This window comes from Montipora foliosa, chromosome 10 (genome assembly GCF_036669935.1).
Source record: "Montipora foliosa isolate CH-2021 chromosome 10, ASM3666993v2, whole genome shotgun sequence".
NCBI classification, from domain to species: Eukaryota; Metazoa; Cnidaria; class Anthozoa; order Scleractinia; family Acroporidae; genus Montipora; species Montipora foliosa.
Window position 1 is genome coordinate 5471862 of NC_090878.1, and position 20282 is coordinate 5492143.

Consider the following 20282-nt stretch of genomic DNA (forward strand, 5'->3'; position numbering starts at 1 on the left):
TCTTGTAGAGTAGAGACTTTATAAATTTCATTTCAGATTTTCAGTCCTACTGCTGACTCATAGACTGACGTCATCCAATATCTTCGCGCGTGTGTTCTTGCGCAGTCTTAGTTCTTGTTTGTTGATACAATTGCAACTAGCAGAGAAAAGCGTGGAAATCAACATGACGCAGCCATAGTAAAAACAAAATATAGGTGTCTGATGAGACTTCAAGCACTGTACGAGTGGAAATACTTCAAAGTAATAGAAATTTCACGTTACGAAATCGCGGACATTCGTAAAAAATAAGCTCGTCAATACTGCAGTTGATTAGTAGCAAATACCACGCGTGCAGACAATCACGACGCAAGATGCACATAATAAAATTTATTTTATACTAAAGGGAAATTTACACACTAAAACCACTGATTTTCGGAAATTTTCAACATGTAATGGTTTAACGAATATGAAACTACGAATAAAGGTGGGAAAGAGATTAAATTGTATTTAACATCAGTCAGTGTCAAGTTAAAAAGGGCATACAAAAATTAGCTTACAGGCGCAATGAGGCAAGGCGTTTTTCTGATCCATTCTCAAATCATTGTTTAGTACAATTCACTTCTGCAAAGCCGGTCAAAATTTTAGAAAAAATTGGAACTTTCTTTGAAAAAATGCGTTTAAAACTTGAAAACACAGTTATGTAATCTTTTTCACAAGACGCTTCAGTCTATTTCAGTTTTTGCCGTTTTTGCCATGATGCTAGTGTTCCAGGTAGTCAACTGGGAGGAGTAAAAGAAAGAGATGTGGAGTGGCTTTGTTATTGCACACGAGCAAATAGAGGTATTTTATAGTCACTGCAAAACGCGGAAGTTCCTTAAAAGATTTTACTGACATGTATACACTCATTTTTACCGCGGCTAAAAATGACATTACACCGTGATATAACTGAGAAAGTTTGACAGTTCCCTGTTTCTAACGCAACGATGTTAGTTTTATGGCCAGTGAGGATGTAAAAGGTATTACACGACTATAGCTCTTTGACCTTCGAGCAGTTAAGCCCTTTTAGTCTAAAAAGTACAAACATCAGTTGTGGAAGTATGCAACATGAAATATTCATCGAAATATTGTTCTATGACGTTCATTTTAATTACCCCTTGTTTTAAGAACAAACAAAGAGCTACAGAATAGCCGTAAATGTAGTTGCGCCTGCATGCTTTTGTTTAAAAAGACTGAAGATATGGAAACGCAGTTAAAGACAAGAGTCTAAATCGCCTATCTCGGCAAGAACGCACAAGGTAAGGGTGTAGATTTGTACAATTCTTTCAACTTGCACTTGGTCACACGAATAAATGTTTTTCTAGTTTCTCAGTATTTTACCAATTTTAGCTACTATGAAATCTCTGATATCCAGTTTTCTAGAGTTCTTTTCATTTACATTTTTATAGGTTGGTCTATGTTAATTGCTCAGTAAAAAGCCTATTCCTCTAAGTAAACACTTTATTTCATGAGGGTAATACTTAATATAAAAGCTAAAAAAGGCTTGTGGTCCTCGAAATAATCAAGAAATTTACAAAAATACAAGAATGCATTCTGTAAAAATGTATTTAAGTCAAGCTAACATGAAAATGATTTAACTAAGTTGCTCTTTAAAAATTAAATTCCATAATTTCTTCTCAATGGAAGGAAGAGAATCGCATTTCTATGGGAAGATTATTCTAAAGTTTTGCCTTCATTTCCTAAACTTGTTTTTGATGGCTGGACGCATGCGCTTTTTCCTGTGAGTGATTTTCAGATCATTCATGAATGAGCCGCATAACTGCATATAAACATGTATTACTTCTGTGGATCAATATCTTTTAACAAAGGGCAACTGTCTGTGGAAGTGTAAATGAGCCTTTGTATAGTTTCTTTTGAAACTGGAAAAGCAGACTCTTGTAACTGCCATGGCAACATAACCTCTGATCAATTCTGCGATAAGCTCTCGTATAAAAAGAAAACATCATTAACAGGCTGCTATTGTCCTTGTTATCAGCAAACTTCGCACAATTGAGTTGTGTTTGAATTGAAATTAGTTTGTACACTTCCCGCGCTCACACGTCGCCGACGTTAGAACCGAATATTAAGAGGACTGAAGTTATGCCCAAAGTATACCATGGGTTATTGCAGTTTCTGAATTTTATTGGTTTCGAGCACGTTAAAATGTGGCTAAGTCTATACCAAAACCAAGGAGTGAGAATCTCTTACAGCATATTTGCCGCCATTTCGCCAATAAAAAGAGGAAAATGAGTTACCAGGGCCAAAAGATTACAACACAATATTAACGTTATGCACCATAGGTAGACATGGAAGGCACATTCGTAAAGAAAGCCGTACACGTGACCATAATTAACCGTCATGGTTCAAAGCTACACTGACGGCAAGTTTAGGATTAAAAATCTTTTCAGCGTGAATCACGAGAGCTAAAAACACCTGTCTACAAAAAGCACAATCATAACAATAAAATCTTGAAGGGAAAAGTACCCATTGTTGGTGCAGCCATAATTTGAATAGTCGTAGCAATTTCTAATTTCCTCAAAACAATGTTTACTTGATAAGAATTTCACGCATCTACGGAGTTATACAGTCATAAACCAATCAGTAAGCGTAGCATGTGCAATCGCCTAATTAGTTTCGACAGTCATTTGAAAACTGCTCTAGAAGTGTTATAACCTGTTCCAATTGAAAAGAAGTGATATATTACATTGGCGCTTTAAGTTCACACAATTAAGGATCTTAACGTCAAACCTTAACAGCAGTTTGTCTAAACTGTTATCACTTATCTCCTTTCCGGCCGAAAAAATAGAAAGGGAAAGGAACGAGTAAAAAAGAATCATGGAATAGAAATGCTGTGCACCTTATCTCCTAAGTAAGTATTTCCATGATCAACAGAGGTAGTCTCCTTATGGAGTGTCATAAACCATGAGTTCCAACGTGTTGAGAATGTTTATGCATGACATTTGCATTTCAATTGCCAGACTGAATCAAGGATTTTATTGCCAAATCTGATCAACACTGAACCGTTTTATAAAATAATTAGGATAGTACGCGCACTCTCATTGGTCAATTGCTGTGTTTAGATGAAAGTATGTAAACACGGCTGTGACATCACACGAAGTTTGATCTGCGTCTTGGGTTTGAATAACTGTCTCGAATTCTTTTAAGTCCCCCTCGTGTTTGGATGAGGCTATGTGAGCACAGAAAAAGTTCTCTATATATGGCTTAAATCGATTATGCAATGACAATCTCCATCCCAAACAATTTAAAAGAAATTGGGGCACACCTCATTAGAGGAACAAGTTCCAAAAGAATAAAAGAATAGAACTCCTGTGCATCTTTCATATAACTTCACAAGCAACTAATAATTTCCATGATATAGAGAGTTGAAGCTCCTTCCGAAATGTCATCTGAAACAATTTCACGTGTTAAAGTAAGTGAAGTCTGTTTACGAGACAAGTGGCCCATCAGAGCCGGAGATTATCACGGTTTCTGTGGCATGAAGCGAGTAGGAGTTTTTTTTTTTTTTTACTCCCCCTTTTGATGGGATGCCAGTCCATCGCAGGGTTACCTCCAGCATTAGATTCGCCGCTACCCATTTATACACCTGGGTGGAGAGAGGCACCGTGAGAGTAAATTGTCTTGCCCAAGAACACAACACAATGTCCCCGGCCAGGGCCCGAACCCGGACCACTCGATCCGGAGTCGAGCATACTAACCAGTAGTAAGTAGTAACTAAGAAGTATAATCATTATAGACATGTATTGCATTTGCCTTTTTGAATCAACAGAATTAGGATTTAATTGAAAAATCTAAACCACTGTTCGTCTAAACTTTAATCGTTTATCTGAGATAACAATCTCGTTTCCGATCATTTTGAAAAGACTGAATGCAGAGGACTTTCAAATCGAAACAATAGCCTATCTAAACCAATATCGCTTATCTATGATGACAATCTTTCTTCTCGCCGTATCTTGTGGAATTCGGGCACAGCATAGGAGAAAGCAGCACAAAGGCCATATGAATTCTCTACACCTTTCAAACTTATTTTTAGTTATTAATCCACATAATCGAAGCCTTCTGGAGTAGCTAGTGTCTAACTTGACAAAAGCAGAGCAAAATGTGTAATATTGCACTTGATTTTTGAATCGGGGCCCAGAATTAAGGCCGAGTTTGATTGCAAGATCTTTACAATATTTCCTTTAAACCATTATCTCTATGATAAAGACATCTCTTGTTATCTATCAGTTCCGTCTAAACTGAGAAATTCAGATAAAGGATCTCAGAGTAATCGATTCCAATAATGTGTTTTCAGACGGAACTCTGTAGGAGGAAGCTAAAAAGTTTGAAGCTACGAAGTTCTCGGTGCATTCTAAAAGAAAAGTGAAAAGCTTTCCCACAAACTTTCCAAAGGCGTCCCCACAAAATAATCCGGAGTCCTCCTACACATAATGCGTTCCGAAAAAGAACTAAAATCCCTCCCAAGAGCCCCAGCTTGTTCTGGCAGTAAATGATTCGAGTTTGGGGTGCAGGGATGGCGCAGTGGTGAGAGCACTCGCCTCCCACCAATGTGGCCCGGGTTCGTTTCCCAGACTCATCGTCATATGTGGGTTGAGTTTGTTGGTTCTCTACTCTGCACAGAGAGGTTTTCTCCGGGTACTACTCCGGTTTCCCCTCTCCTCAAAAACCAACATTTGATTTGATTTCCTTTCATTGTTAATTTCAGTTTACAGTGTCCCCAATTATTGCTCCAGCGCTAGAACGACTTGACACTTAAATAAAGTTCCTTTCCTTTCCTTAATTCTCTATCAAGGAAATATTGACTCAAGTCGGAGCTGCGCCCATAAACAGAATGAACAGTTCACATAATTGAAAACTACAGCCCAATATGGCTTTTTTTTTACAATCATGAGACGGCTCGACAAAAAAAGGCGTTTCGTGCACCTACGAAACTAACATACCCTTGCCACTCTCTCCGGGGTGGACGAAACTTTGCCCACAACGTTGAGGTTGCAACTGATGCGACATAGAATATATTTTTATCTTGTAAATAAAGTGTTAGTTAATACTCTTGATTAGACGTGATCATGTGAAACTCTCAACTTCACTCTTCACTGGGCATGAAATGGAAATATAGGCTTTGTTATTTGTGTGCTGAATATCAACATTCATTCATTCAGATTTACTCCCATTTTGTTTCTTTTGAAGTTGTCACTGATTGTCCCAGATTCCTAAATCTCCCGGCTTTCCTTTTTAAACTCCTACGGTAAGCGGGAAACCATATAAAATTTTAGTTCATAGCGAATACAAAGTTAATTTCACAAGTTGGATGCTAATTATAGAGATGGCGGCTTTTCAATCTACTAATTAACTGCACACGGGATTATTTCAGAAGCCAGATTAACTTTACGCGATGAAGACAGGAAATTTTTTTAAAAACATCAATTGTTTTCGGTAGTAACCCCGTGATTCTTTGTACTAACCCGCCTAATTCACATAAAATATGAAAAAAATAAAGTTCTAACAAATAAACACAGAACTTTTAAAGCTGACTGTTCCATGGCATCTACTGAGAGACTTGGGTTGCGAGTTCTGGAATTGAGTGCAAGGCTTATGATCCCCAAACTTTTACAAGTGCCCTTCAGTTAACGTTCAAGTATTTACAGTGCTTCCAGAATCGCCAGTTTTAATACAAACTAAACTTGTCTGTCAAAACTGACAGATTCTGCGGTTAACTAAAAAAATCAATCTTCAATGAGCACATTCATAATATATGATGATTGTGGTAAGCTATATTTTGAATAACACTTCATCTTTCATGGTAAATACGCCCTCAAGACATAACTTGTTTTGACTCAAGAATCCTTTGTCCACGTTCGAGTTAATATATTGTTTGCCCAAAGTTTAGCACAAACAATTTCTCTGTCGCGCGCGAAGCCGATTTCTTGACAGCTCTGATATCGGTTACATGTGGTGGTAGAAGGCTGATTTACTGCATATATAACGAACGGAAGTGCAGCTGTATTGTGTGCCCCGAGTCCTTTTGGAGTTTGAAAACACATAGCAGGATAATGCAAATCATTTTATTGTTCTATATTGATTAAGAAACCAGGGGTCAGAAACTTCATGCTAGAATGTATTTTGAATAATCTTTATCAGAGTCAGAAAAACAAAGCGTAAGTAACTCCGACATAACTTGGGCCCAAAACGTCAAATTATCTGTTTTCGTTATCGGAAATGTAGGGTAAGTGAAAACATTCAACCTTGTTTTGTTGATAAAGAAAAACTAAAGCTATAAAAGGGCAAGGAGTACGTACAAAATTTGCGACGTTCCCCATGAGGCGCGAACCATAAAACCACAGCGTATGAACAATCAAAAAACATAGTAATGAAGGTTTCCTTATGTTCACGTACGCAACTACCACGGACTAAAAGTGATTGATTGTTTAGTTTTAAACAGCTCTTCGCGACTAGTCGTTTCTTGCTTGCTGCCGGATGAGTTCACTTTACTCACAACCTTAGCGAGTTCGATGTCCTATGACGTTTCAATCTGGGTTTGTCGCGTGCGCCCGAAGTCACTTTATGCGCTTTTTCCTGTTCAGCATATATTCCATGCAGTTTATTCTAAACTATAACAAATTTTATTCATAAGATAACCATTCGTGTTCGTCTAGAAATCATGTAAGAGTGCCACCTTGTTGTTATCGACTGCTGTGAACCCGTAGAGAAAGTGCCGTCAATGAAAATCATGTGACAAGACAGTCTTTCATCTACGTAAAACTCGCGACAACCAATTCTACCGAACTCTTTTAAAGTCAGCTTCGTGGAAAGACAACAAAATTCATTTCGCGCAATATTGAAAACAGAGCCAATAGAAAGTCTTGATCAAGAGCGTCCAGATTAGTAATTTCATTCACACTCCCAAATTCACCAACCAAACAGCGAAAGTTTCGGTGACTTTTGAAATAACTTTAAACGTCGACTTTCTCTTCAAACCGAAAGCATCGTAAACCGCCAAGTAACTGACCAATGATGGCTTTTGATTTGCTCCTTTAAAGAACTATATTTGATTTTACTGTTAATAACGAACTGCGCAATAGATCATTAAGTCGCTGTTTGTGACAAAGTTGAAGTCTCCTCGGTGCAATTCAGTTTTGTTCAAACGAGGAATCCTCGGTGGTACGCCTACAAACAGATTATATTCCTAATAATAAGGAAGGGCATCAATTATATGGCGACACATAGTTTCCTTTAATGTCGCAGATTTTATTTAAGGTGAACTATAACACATCAGCTTAAATGAAGAAACAACTAGTGATGAGACACCGATACGCTTAGTTTGCTCATGACAAGGACGTTATTAAATGAAAATAAATACAATGACACAGTTACACCGTAGGCAATGATAAAAAACAACAAGCAACAACTGATTAGCGATAACGGACAGTTTTAAAATAATAGTCGACAGTCTATCATGATTGATTGCGACAGTTTTCAAGTTAGTTCTTTCTCCACTCGAAAGATGCAAGATATTTGGAAGGTGATTACTCGTTACTTATATCGATGATTGAGTCAAACAGGTTAACCAATTTCTCTCTAAATTAAGGTAGACAAGTAGTAAAACCTAGCAACCAGGAGTAAGATTAAAAAGCCTAGACGTTGCGAGTGTTGGCCATGCCTTTTGGGACAGCAAAAACCTAGCATTGAGGTACACTATTTCCCTACACAACATCACTGCATGCTTCAATTTAAAAATTTATATTCCTCGTGGTTCTTATCTCATTTGGTATTGACTGACCTTTCTCAGATAACGGTTGCTTTATTCTTAGACTGTTTTTTACTCCGGTTTTCGTTTCCCCGGCAGTATTGTAATCGTGACCATGGAGAGTGAATTACGATACACACAAGCTTCCTTTGATGCCCATTTCGCGTGCTCACGAAGACGGCAAATCGGAGTTTTCAAAGTCGTTTTAGCGCATTCGACGATTCATGTAAATTTAAGTTCTACAATAACAGCCCGAGTTGGACTCTCAAGTTGTTAATAACCTGTTAACGACAGTTTGATAAAGGCGCGAACACGCAACGTCCTAGAATTTAACATGTCAAGAATGGAAGCAGATCAAACAGTCAAACAGAAGAGATAACTTGATGTGAATCAAGGAATTACTGTACGAAGCTTTCCCAACGTGTAATTGACAAACTACTTTAACAAGCTTTCGTGAGACTTGAAATATAGGCTTAACCGCACTGCGCACTGACAAACACTACTTTTGCAAGGAAATAATGCACTTTATTTATTAAGTGTCAAGTCTTCTAGCGCTGGGGCACTAATTTTTCACACTGTACATATACATCAAATCAATTTAATTCAAATCAACTGTAATCAAACATTGGTTCTGGAGGAGATGGGGAAACCGAAGTACCCGGGGAAAAACCTCTTGCGGCAGAGTAGAGAAAGAGAGCCAACAAACTCAATCCACACCGATGAGGCCAAGTATGGGAATCAATCCCGGATCACATTGGTAGGAGGCGAGCGCTCTCACCACTGCGCCAACTCTGCTCCGCAAAGAGAAAACGTAATTTTTTCGCACGCTTGGCCCACAACTTTCCCTTGAGGTTAACAACTATTCGGTGCCGTTTCAACTAAGATGACACGGTATCTGAAGAAGTGTGTCAAAATTCTGAGCACCGTTCAGGGGTTAATGAGAAATCCAAACGAAAAAGAGTGATATACAAGCCAAGTCTGTACTGTGAATGTTTGGAATTGCGAAAAACATTTTTTCCAGAAATCACTGCCATAGTGTATTCAGGATCGTCTGAAAACTGGAAACTGAATGCGTTCCCGAAATCCGGTCACTTTCTTTACAAGAGGGACTATTTCAAAACACTTGATCATTTGAGTTTGTTGACACTATTTAGCTTTAGCAACCAGTTTCCCTTTGTTTGACAATTAAGACCAAGAAAATGAATCTAGACATCACGGAGGAAAACAAACATCCGCCGTTTTGCTGAACTCGATATAGAGAAAGGATTCTTTTGTTAAACTGACTAAAAGCAGTGTAGAGCATGCACTGAGATCATTTCGGGCATTTAGCACTTTTCGATTTACAGCCAACTAATTAGCACATGGAGTACGTTTTATTTGTAAATACCAAACAGATGAGGCTCGAATTGTGTCTTTGCATGAACCAAAAAATTGCACAGAATTGCAGGTCTCTACGGGACTAAAAATATTTTTACACATCGGTTGTTCTTGAAAGTTGTACATGACCTGTCTCAGTCTGCCATTCTTCTCTGCGTAACTTACTTAGACTTTGCCTGGCATTATTGTGGTATCCAATCAATCAACGATAAAGGGGCACTTGGAGTCGTGGATTACAAACAAAGCTTCAAGCTATAAAAGTTATTTGACAGTGCTTATTTCTCCGCTACGCTCTGCGTAACAGACAGTACGTTCCAGCCAGAATATACCAGCTCTTATATCACTGAAGACGAAGAGCAATAACTGTATAGGTGACATCAGGTACTAGATACACAGAAAAAGGCCATCATGCATGTGTGGCAATCAATGCTCCTTTGATATCAAGCGGTTATGCAATTCTGTAGGCTGAAAGGGTTTGCCATGTGGTCCTTTACGACGACACCTGCACCATGTGAATCGATGTTATAATCCCAAACACAAAAACACAAAACTAACTTCGCCTGCCGTTAAGCTACCGGTACTTCATTTAGCCAAAACTCAGTTTAATCGCCTTTTTGTTGGTTGGACCCTTCTATGCTCCGTGTCAGGTTTTGAGAGTATGTGCGTAAACGTAGGTAAAACACTTTTCCCTCTATTTTCGTTTTAGTTTTATTTCAGCGTTTCAGGTCATTTATCAATCAAAGCAATATGATCAATCAATAGTCAAAACAATAACATCTTCAATTTAGTCAGACGTTTATTCAAAGGTATTTCGTAGACGACAAATTACTAACATTCGTCGCACTAGACTGTCTAAAGTTAAACAGCCATTAAGAACTAAGCTACAAGCTACCTCGCGTTTCAAGACATCTGCAAAAGAATAGGAACCCATCCAAATGTAACTAATGCAAGACTCTTGATCTAGCCAATCCCGACATTGTTAAAAGGTGTGACCGCCAGACGATTCTATTCTGATCAGGTTTTAAAGTATTCTTAGTTGGACTTTTTGACCCTTTTGCAGTCGCTGCGCTCAAAGATTGGCGACTGGCCAGAAAACACTGAAATAACGGTGAAAAACTCTCTGATACAGAAAATATATTCGTCGTAAAATTTGCAACGTCAAGCCGTATAGCCATTGTAGAGTTATCAGTTAATTAGATGAAGTCACAATAGTGGAGGGAGTTTGGCTCGTGCATCCACAATCTTTAAGGTTTCATATGCGTCATGTACACACTTAATTACAGATAGTTAGAACAGAAACTCGAGTTTTTCTTACACCACCACTGACAACGTATAAAGTCAAATGAAGAAAGCCTTGAGGCCACACACTTCATGACCCAAGGAATGGCATATTAGATTATCACGGTCAACTTCAAGTAAGTGGATATTGGGACATATTTTGGACTAACGATGCCTTGCAACTGTATATACAAACCAATTCCGATAATGAAATCGTGAAATGTTTTAGGATAGGAATTAGCCTCTCTCGCCTTTCGCTTTCATTCCTCATCAGTCTCAATCACTTCAGTCTACGAATTCCACCCGCTGTTTGCGGGGGTTTCTAAACTCTCTTTAGAAATTAAACTCTTTGTTTGTGTGCCCAAAGGAGCAAAGCAGCAGGAACCACTGAGTTTGTTTACGATCTGTCTGTGAGAAGAAGGAAGCCTTTTCGTTCTCAAGAGCTTTTAGCACGATATTTATTTTAGTTGGGACACCATCCCTTCGGAATGTTGTTCGGGAATCATCGGAGATTTTCGGAATTTGTCGAGGACATTCATTGCATAATGACCCTACCCGAAGTGATTGCATGGTCATTAAAATCTCATATTCAGCAAAGGGCTTCGACCACTATCTTCAATAGCAAGATTAATTTTTCTGGAGAAGAAGTTATTCTTTTGAATTATAACCCAAGGATAGGAGGATTTATCACTCCTTTTCAATTGCTAGTCTTCAGGAAATGGACCTACTTTCGGACTATCTCACGCCGACTGGTCTTTTTCAAACGGTGTCCTTTTAAATTTAATTGATATGAATCAATTTAAATGCACCAAGGGATTTCCTTAGATGGCTACAACACAGACTTTACAAGTTACATTTTTGGCCTTTTTTCTTTCCTATTAAGTGCATTATATTTATCTTGAATTTCAAAGATAAGGCAATCCTCATTTTCCTTGGGTGGCCCCGCAACTGTAATTTTTTTTTCCCACGAAAGGATAAGTCTTGTCGCGGATGCATTAAACGATTGTGACCTGGATAACAAAATAATCTAAATCCATCATTAGCAGTTGAAGAAGAAGCATCGAGAAATTTCTTGATGGGGCATAAAATGAAGGGCGTGGTGATGTCGATGATTTTTGAAATAAAAGTGACTTTCGAAATTTCATTTTGTTTTATCAAACGTTGTACAACGAAAGAGAAGTAATCCATAAAACGACATACCACATTTTGTTGATATGGTTTCATCGTACCCGAATCTAGATCCTTGGAATATTACTAATAGACATCCAAAGATAAGTAAAACATGTGAATGAAAAATACCAAGAATAACATGAATGTCATCAGCATGGATTAGCATTCAAGTAGAAAAACAAAAGAAAAAGGTCAGGTAACATACTAAATCGATCCTAGATCATATATTGATTGACTAGTTAGGAAACACAAAAAAGACGGCAAGCACCGGTTTCTTGTTTTTGTTCTGAACGATTAGATTAGTTTGAGGAGATAAATAACTTGAATCCCACTCACTTGTGTCCATCTTTAGATCACGTGCCCTTTTCCTTCATCAATCAAGTACCACATGATTTCTAAAACATTATCTATCATCTCATTTTAATTATGACTACAAAACGTGCTTTCTTATCAGCTGCATCTTAATCAAGCGTTAATAGCATCCAAATAGGATAAGGAGGTATTAAGATAAAATACAACTAGTAAAGTGCAAAACTGATTGTAATCGTCTGCATCTAAATAGATATATCAGAGGACTTCAGCTGTTCTTGGTACCTTGCAAATTACATTTGTTGAAACAGTTTCTTAAAAACACATTTTTAGTCTCGAATTTGATTGAATGTCACGGTTGGTGATACAACGCCTTAGTACATATTATGTTCTCAAAGGAACGAGAGAAATGCTCATTATTTCTTCAAGGATTCAGTTCTCATGCATCTTATCGCATAGTTATCAATCTAGCATTGTTCTTGGAGATAATCGAGGAACGTACTTTTTCTTTTGGTCTGGACCGAAGACTCTCAATAAGGAAACCGGCAGTAGTAAAGAACCTGGCTAATTTTCACAGATAAATCGATCCATCGTTTATTTGACAACACCTTATGTTGTCTCTTCAACATAGCAAGCATCTAGATGATGTATCAATTATCAATTGGCCAGTGTCTCCAGCGCAGTTTAACATCAGTGTACCGAAATCGAAACCTAACTATGATATGACTTAGTTAAGGCGGGTGGTTCTTAACTACCAAACTGTTGCTAGGGACCCCTTCAAATAATCATTTCTCGAGTCCCTTTAACTCTCTACAGTTACCATTTTTTGCCAGATGTGTTCTATTTAGGGTGCGTTCGATTGACCGTATTCCGGAATAGGAATACGTGGAATAGAGGTTAGAAATCCTTCGTTTTGAAGGAGAGTCACATCAAAATTGTCAAACACCTGCTAAAATGCTATTTCAAACATATCTTTCTAATCCTTGATGCTTCAAAACGCCAAACATGCCGTTTTAAATCATCACTCCACGTATTCTTATTCCGGAATAGGGTCAATCGAACGCACCCTTAAAATTTGTTTGTCTGGTTCGACTCACAACCATATTTAATAAATCAAGTGATCAAAACAGAAAATGCCCAAAAACTCAACGAGTTAACAATATTTTTCACAATTTTTTAACGCAACAGTACGAGAACAGTCCATCACAATATCTGTAGCCTGGATTTAAAAACTATGTATATATATTTCTCAAAAAATTTATGACATCATAAGGCACTCCTTTGATACACTTCAAAATATCGGTTGCATTTTTTGTCCAAATAGAAATTCCTTGCTACAGTTTACAAAAACTGATGAGACGGTTCCCATCCAGTGAAGCGTTTTTCACTGAAACGCACGGCAGAGGACTGAGACTAGTTGCGCATGCGCATTCAGATTGAAGTGATATCAGATTGCCATTGAAAAAGTTACTTCATAGCCTTTTTGTAGGGCTCTTTGACTAAAAAAGCTTGCTTAGCAACCATTGTCTTTCTGTAGTTAAGTGCCACGCTACTCTCGGTGTGCGAAAATTAGCCAAAAAGATGCGCATGTGATGCTAATCTAAGGCTGTTCTCTTCAGTCTTTCACGAGGACGATTAATCTGTAAGACTATTCGTAAATTGACGCTCACGACCAATTTTTAAAAATTAAAACCTGTAATATAAGGTAACCAGAAAGAAGCGCAGCACGGTTTGTTTCTCTTCGCGAAAACTGAGAAAAAAACCCTATCCAAATTCGGGGCCGATGAATCTCCCTCAGGAGCATTGTAGAAAGGACAAGAGAAAAAAATAACGTATGGGCGCAGTCACGTATTATAGCTAATCGTATTGATGAATAGGATTTACCGCGCCTTGCTTCATGGCGTCGCAGTATCGAGAGTTAATCCTCTTTCCGAATTTTCTATCTTCACCGGTTCATTCATGGGTACGTTAAAGTGCAAAGTGACTTGAGAAAGGAGCTTAATTCGGAATGCTTTTGATTGGAGGTCTTAAGTCTCTGACACCGTCACTCAGTAAAGGATTAAGTATACAAAAAACAGACACTGTGTTGCGGGGTCGAGTTCTTGCTCTTGCTCAGCTGCGATGGAGAGCTGCATTTACGAAGCGATGAGTTAAGAAATGCGCACCGTGTCTTAGGTCTGTTAAGCCACAATCAAAACCATTGCGAGTAAAGGTTAGACATCGTTTTTCGATTAAACAGTGGAGGAAACAAAAGTTTGGATTATAAACGCTTTGAAGAACCTCGAGTATCAGCTGAAACGTTGACTAGATCCACTCTGTAAGTATAGAGTTTTCCTTTTTGATAAGTATCCGTGCTTTCTAATCGCTATAAAGACAAGGCTGAAAAAACTCTTCACTGCGGCAATGTCAATGAGAAGAAGCCATACCAAACATCTGGAGAGTGTGTGGTCGTTTCGCCATAACATTTCCAGCTATTAAGTATAGCGGCTCTCAGTCTTGACTGAATTTCAGCCGCCTTGTCCGCTCGTTCACTCGGGAAGAGAGGCCTCTCTCCCCGAGTTAGCGAGCGAGCGGAGAAGGCGGCTGAAATTCAGTCTACTCTCAGTTATGTAAGGCAGAAAGTATATGTCAAAATCCATTCGGTAACCAAATAAAAGAATGAACTTTTGGAAATTAAAGAAAAAGGCTACCGAATTGAATTATCAAAAAGCTAGCATTGTTGTCAGCATAAATCTCTTGATAGGCAGATGATTATGACTTACTATTACTTCGCTAAATTCTTGACTCTAAGAGTTTGCATATACTAATTGCATAAGAGACACTCCAAATGGGGATATAAGTGGAAAATTTACAACTGTAATGAAAAACAAAAGCTCTCCGTTACTGTTTTAGCCTTTGAGAAGGTTTCCTATCGGAGACCATGGGAGATTAGGTCGAATAACTCAGAAACAGGAAAAACTTGAATCTCAGACTTTTTCGGCAGGTGAGCACGGTTCTTTTTAACAAGAGTCGAATGTCCAGCACAAACTAGACTGGTTCAACTGCAACATATCACGTGAACGTTCCCTTACCAAATAGTTTGCACAGTGTTTGTCATGTCTGTAGACTGCCTGCAATGGCCAAAATTCTCCACGGACACCGTGGGGTATTTTCTTCATTGAATTGGATGCAAGTAGGATTGATTTCCGTAGGCTCAAGGGCGCGGGACGATATTTTCATACAGCAACTCGGCTATAAACACTTTGGTAAGTCACGTACACCGCAAAGAATGAAAATTAACGAAAACTGAGTCAATGTCGAACAGTTGAATGTTTTGTTCGCTTGATACCAACAAATTTGAAAGTGCCACAGCTCGGAACAGCAGGAGATCGTGAAACAGATCCTCTATACACCTATCGAAAGCTTTCATTAACACCACTTATCTTGACAAATCACCTCGAATATAACGCAGAAACGCAATTTACTCGCAAAAACAAAGTACTTGTGGGGCTAAAAGGTTGGACTGCCTTAACTTGCTCGATGGTAACTGAAAAAAAGCAACCTCAGTGGGTTTACTTCCTGATTCCCTAATTTAGGATTTTGACCAAAAAACAACTAATTAATAAGTTAACAATGAAGAATAAATTAGAATGGGATAAACTGCATGAAACAAAACCGCAGCAAAGCTCTGATTAATAGCTTCTATTTTCAGACGTGCTTAGCTATGGCAGGAGTGGGCGACTTCCGAGACACGGGCAATCATTTTAGTCCGGCTACACACAACTTTTTCTTGAGATAGAAACCAGGCAAAGACCTCTAACTCCACAATTTCGCTTGCAGACCTTTTGACGAGTAGGCAAAGCGTAAAAAATTACACCGTGTTAGCATCGAGATACGATGTCATATAATTTTGGTAAACTTGCTCAGAAAAACTATGAGTTGGAAAGGAACAGGGCTGAAGACAATAATTGAATTTCACTAAGAGTTGGTCGTCAATTTGTCATATGCAGTGTTATATCAGTTTCCGGAAAAATCTAGGTGCTGCGGTTACAAATGAAACCGCGTTCGTGTAAACGCTGCACACCAACCAACAAGACGTGTTTAATTAAACTGGGTTTAACAAAATTAAAATCAGTCACAGAAAAATGTAGGACTGGCTTTTACATGAGATTCAGACATTGAGTATCATCAATACATGCTTTGATCTGTGCGTAATTTGTAGTCGACAAAAATCAGTATACATGGTTTCAAAAGAAAACACTTTGAAACCGTGTTTCACTACTGGCATGTTCAAAACATGGTTAAGGTTTGGTGTGAACGGGCCATTAATCGCTTTGTACACGAAAAAAAAAAAACATGACTCGGGGAATTCTAAAGTTGATACAATGCAAGCAGCAGAAGCAGCTAGCAAAACAAGCCCAATAAGTGCAAATGTCGAACATTGACAAGGAGAAGTGTTATCTTCCGTTGGTTGGGTTGAGCATAAAATGTAAATCACGCACCCCGGAAACGGCAAGGATTTTGCGGCCGAATCGACCTGAAAGCAATGTAAGCAAGGTCTGGATGTGTCTTTCCAGCCGGTTCCATTGGTGTACCTGAGACGAATGGTTTTCTTGCCAAAAAGAGTCACACTCACGAATAAAGCAGATTCTTTGTTTCCGTTCATCCCCCGTTGCCGGGAGTATCAGAATACTATTTCGTATAAATCCAAAGAGCGGAAACCGATAAAATGGATATTCCGTGCATTAGTATCATGTGATCAGTTTTGACCAATTAGATAGCAAGAATTGCACTACCTGTTTCAATTGGTTGAACTGCTCGCTGAAAAGGAGTTGGGCGGGTCACTCAACTCCTGGGACCGTGGGACCGAGGATTTTCTCCAGCATAAGAAGTGAAGGCTGTTTATGCGTTTTGCCGATAGAAACTTGGTCTCTTGCTCTGGTATAATAACGGACAATTAGCTTTGGGAACCAGCTGTTTTCACACGGAAATACGTAGAAAAGCCAAATGCAACAAAATCGGCTTTGGCATCGAATAATGTAACTTAATACACGTAGTACAACACGTCTGCTGAAATTCAAAATAAATGTCTTTGTTCTTTAAAACGACAAGGTCAAGGCTAATTTCGGAAGCGACGAGAAGTTTCCATTGTTTAACACGTTTTTAAAATTTCGGGCGAATGACTAAATATGTAGGGTCTCCAGAGACCAGGGAACGAGGTTGCCACATCATAAATATTCTTGCTCTTTGGCCATTTCCACTTAATCAAAAACATAGAACAAGGTTGCCACGTTCTCCCGTGACAACTCCAAATATCATTTCTTTCTGCCAACTAGTTTGCTTATGTTTCTTAGCTTCTAGGGGGTTTCTAGAATCTTCGTCTTTCCCCGCATGTTTTGCTCATTAAAGAAGGCTAGCGAAATATAACAACTAATGCTTGCAGATGCTCACAAGAAAATGTTTCGTCAATATTCATGAGTTTGGCGAGAACTAACACAAGACATTTACAAGTGAAATTTACGAAGATCTATTAAATTACCCATAAACGATCAAATACTGCACCAGCAGACCTGGATTTTTCTACTTGAAGGCAAATTTCCTTTGAAAATATTCAACTGTTGAAAAATGACACCGGAATAACAAGACAATGGAAGAGACGTAACTAATCCGAGATTACTAGTTAAGGTTTACTTGTACATAAACGCGATATTCTTGCTTTCACTAGCCCTACCCTGCCTGTGACCTTACGATTACATTTGATGATAGAACTTCTTTTCAACATTTCTAAAAATAACGATATTAAATAGACCGCCTGTCGTCCCGGAACATTTTGCTCACTAACAAAAGCCGACCCCAGGACCTGAAACTTTAATCGCCTGAATCAGTTTTTTTCCCTGTCGAGTTCGAGATAACTTCAGTAATGCATGAGTTGAACATGATGCGTTTCAAGCATGCAAACAAATAATAACATCAGTTATGTTTTGTTTGTCTTTGGTAACATTTTTTAATCAGATTACAGGAGAGATTACTATAGGTTTACACTCAATAGAAAATAGATGCATTATTTATAACAAGTTCACAAATGACATATACCTCCTGGAATAGACTTTCTCAAAGCCCGTTTCCGCTTGCAGATAAATAGGTGGTCGCGACTTGTCGCTCGCTCTCTTTCGCAGTCGACTTGTGGCAAGTCTACTCCTGGAAAAATGGGATCACTTGAGCGGTGTTCTGATACACGGACGTGAGCTCAGCGTTGCCTAAGGAAAATGCTCTTCATGGTTCGCTTATGAAGACACAGTTTTTATCTGTTTTTATGCTTTAATCATACGCGATCGTTACAAGAAAAGAGGCACGTCGTAATCAAATGTTATTTCAAGCGAAAACAGTCATTTCTGAAGCATTTTACTCCTGATATACCTCGAGACTGACGGCTGAAAAGGTAACCGATGCTGGGATCAGCTTTACCTACTGACTCAACCGTCAAGAATCTCAGTAGAATATGCACGAAAAACGATTTACCTCTCGACGGTGGACACAATTCCATGTCTTCAGCCTAACAGAGGAATAGCGGTAGTTTGCGTTCGTTTGGTCACGTCGCGTCATGAGAAAAAGCTAATTCGACAATTGTTTGATCCATCGTCACTCTTCCCAAAGCTTTTAATCGCATCAAAATTAACCTCACCTCTTTATGATTCAAGTCACCTGGAGAGTTTCATTCTGAGACCAGCTTTATCGCGCATGCTTAGTTTGTTATCTCATAAGTTTGCACCGATGGTACGTTGAAAAACAAAGGACTGCAATACTTAAAACTGCCTTAAAACGGCTCCTGATGTTGGCGAGTCGAAGGATCCTTAAAACAACAGTTTGGCCATATTTTTATCGAAAATAACGAAAGTTAAAGTCTACATTGCACTGATTTATTTTTCACCAGGTACTCTGGTTTTCCCCTTCCTCAAAAACCAACATTTGATTTGATTTGCGTTAATTTGTTGATTTCAGTTTACAGAGTCCCCAATTCAGTAGTGCCAGAACCCGGACTAGACACTTAAATAAATCTCCTTTCCTTTCCTTTACTTTCCTTTTCCACTGAGTTTGCCTGACAACAAGACGGACATTAAACAGAACGTTGAAACTCTTTGAATCGTACTTTTTCAAGTTCAATACATACAAATTTATTCAACCAGAGCAGCAATCAAACCGCTATGTCTGCATGCTTAATTGATATGATTTCTTCAGGTTAAGTACACGTTTCATTCAAAATACGAGTCCTTTCTCCTTATCATTTGAATTTCTAAACACTGAATTCCAGATTGAAGAGAGGTTGAGAGATTGCTCGCCAATATCCCGGGACAAATATGCATGTAACGCTTACAGGAGGACTGTTGGCAGTGACTGCCACCCAGTCCTTCTCAGTTTTACTATCACCAAGAAGCTCAAATTCCATCGAGGATTACCATTTTGCAAATATACACTTTTTGACATGTTTACGTTTAGAATGTTTTAAATTTTACCATTCAAATGACAAGACAAGACTTTATTTACATATATTAAATGTACAATTAGTTCATTCAAAGTTCAAATTGACATTTATAAAACCGACATAAAACCGACGAAATATATATCAAAGACGGAAATGCCTAGCGCCTAAGTGAACCATACTACCATGTTATAGTTTTCTAGTTAGACACTAGTCTTGTTTAGTAGAATTTTAAATGTAGAAATCAACATAAAAACAAATAAATTAAGATGCCTACAAAATTACCAGGTAATGCCAAGAAATGACAGAGCTAGACGAAAGTGCAACCGGCCGCCATGGCGCCATATGCTAATCTATGAGAATGACATTGAGAGCTTAAGTAACGTAGTTTCTTTTCGTACATTAAAACATATATTTCCTAAGGGGTGGTTTTCTAAATTGTGGAAGGCACGCTTGATTCAATTTTAAACACTGGATGATCATTTATTTTGGCTTCACATATATTCAGGGTTAACGCAACAGCTTGACTAGTACCAATTTTGCTGAGATCCCGTAGATCAAATCACAACACTGAAGGACTACTTGCCCTTTTTCCGATAGTTTTAACGTCTCACATAGATCGAGAGTCAGTTCGATGCCTAGGTCTAAACGAAAAGACTAGAAAGTCTTGCCTCATGCAGACTTTGTTTTCTCAGGAGTTTTTAGAGTTGGTCGTGTATGGGTTTCGATCTGGGTTTCGCGAGAGGAGTCAAACCCACCTTGTCTTTATCGCGCCTAGACACTGCAGAGGGACTGGAATTGAACGAAGTTTGACCTTAAAGCACGATTGAGTTGGAAACCGACAGCCAATCGCTTTCAACCTTGTAAACAATACAATTCTCCGGTGATTCATGGCTTTAACGAAGCCAAGGTGAT

At 38.5% G+C, this 20282-nt stretch overlaps 1 protein-coding gene and 1 long non-coding RNA gene across 9 annotated transcripts in view; one reads left to right on the top strand and one right to left on the bottom strand.

Moving 5' to 3' along the window:
- Positions 1-15260, bottom strand: part of LOC137974392 (uncharacterized) — a 35743-nt gene extending 20483 nt beyond the window's left edge. Inside the window, exon 1 of one of the 2 annotated variants that reach the window (XR_011117447.1) lies at positions 14983-15260. This is a non-coding gene — a long non-coding RNA (uncharacterized lncRNA). Of the gene's footprint in view, positions 1-7810; positions 9455-14982 lie in introns of those variants that run through there. The other variant, XR_011117448.1, reaches the window with a different exon arrangement.
- Positions 1-20282, top strand: part of LOC137974389 (receptor-type tyrosine-protein phosphatase delta-like) — a 70320-nt gene that overhangs the window by 7327 nt on the left and 42711 nt on the right. For 2 of the 7 annotated variants that reach the window (XM_068821335.1, XM_068821342.1), the window contains exon 1: positions 6135-6256. The exons of 2 other annotated variants lie outside the window; for them this stretch is intronic. The gene's annotated coding sequence lies outside the window, so the exon portion shown is untranslated. Of the gene's footprint in view, positions 1-6134; positions 6257-14020; positions 14229-20282 lie in introns of those variants that run through there. 3 more of the 7 variants (XM_068821340.1, XM_068821336.1, XM_068821341.1) reach the window with 3 other exon arrangements.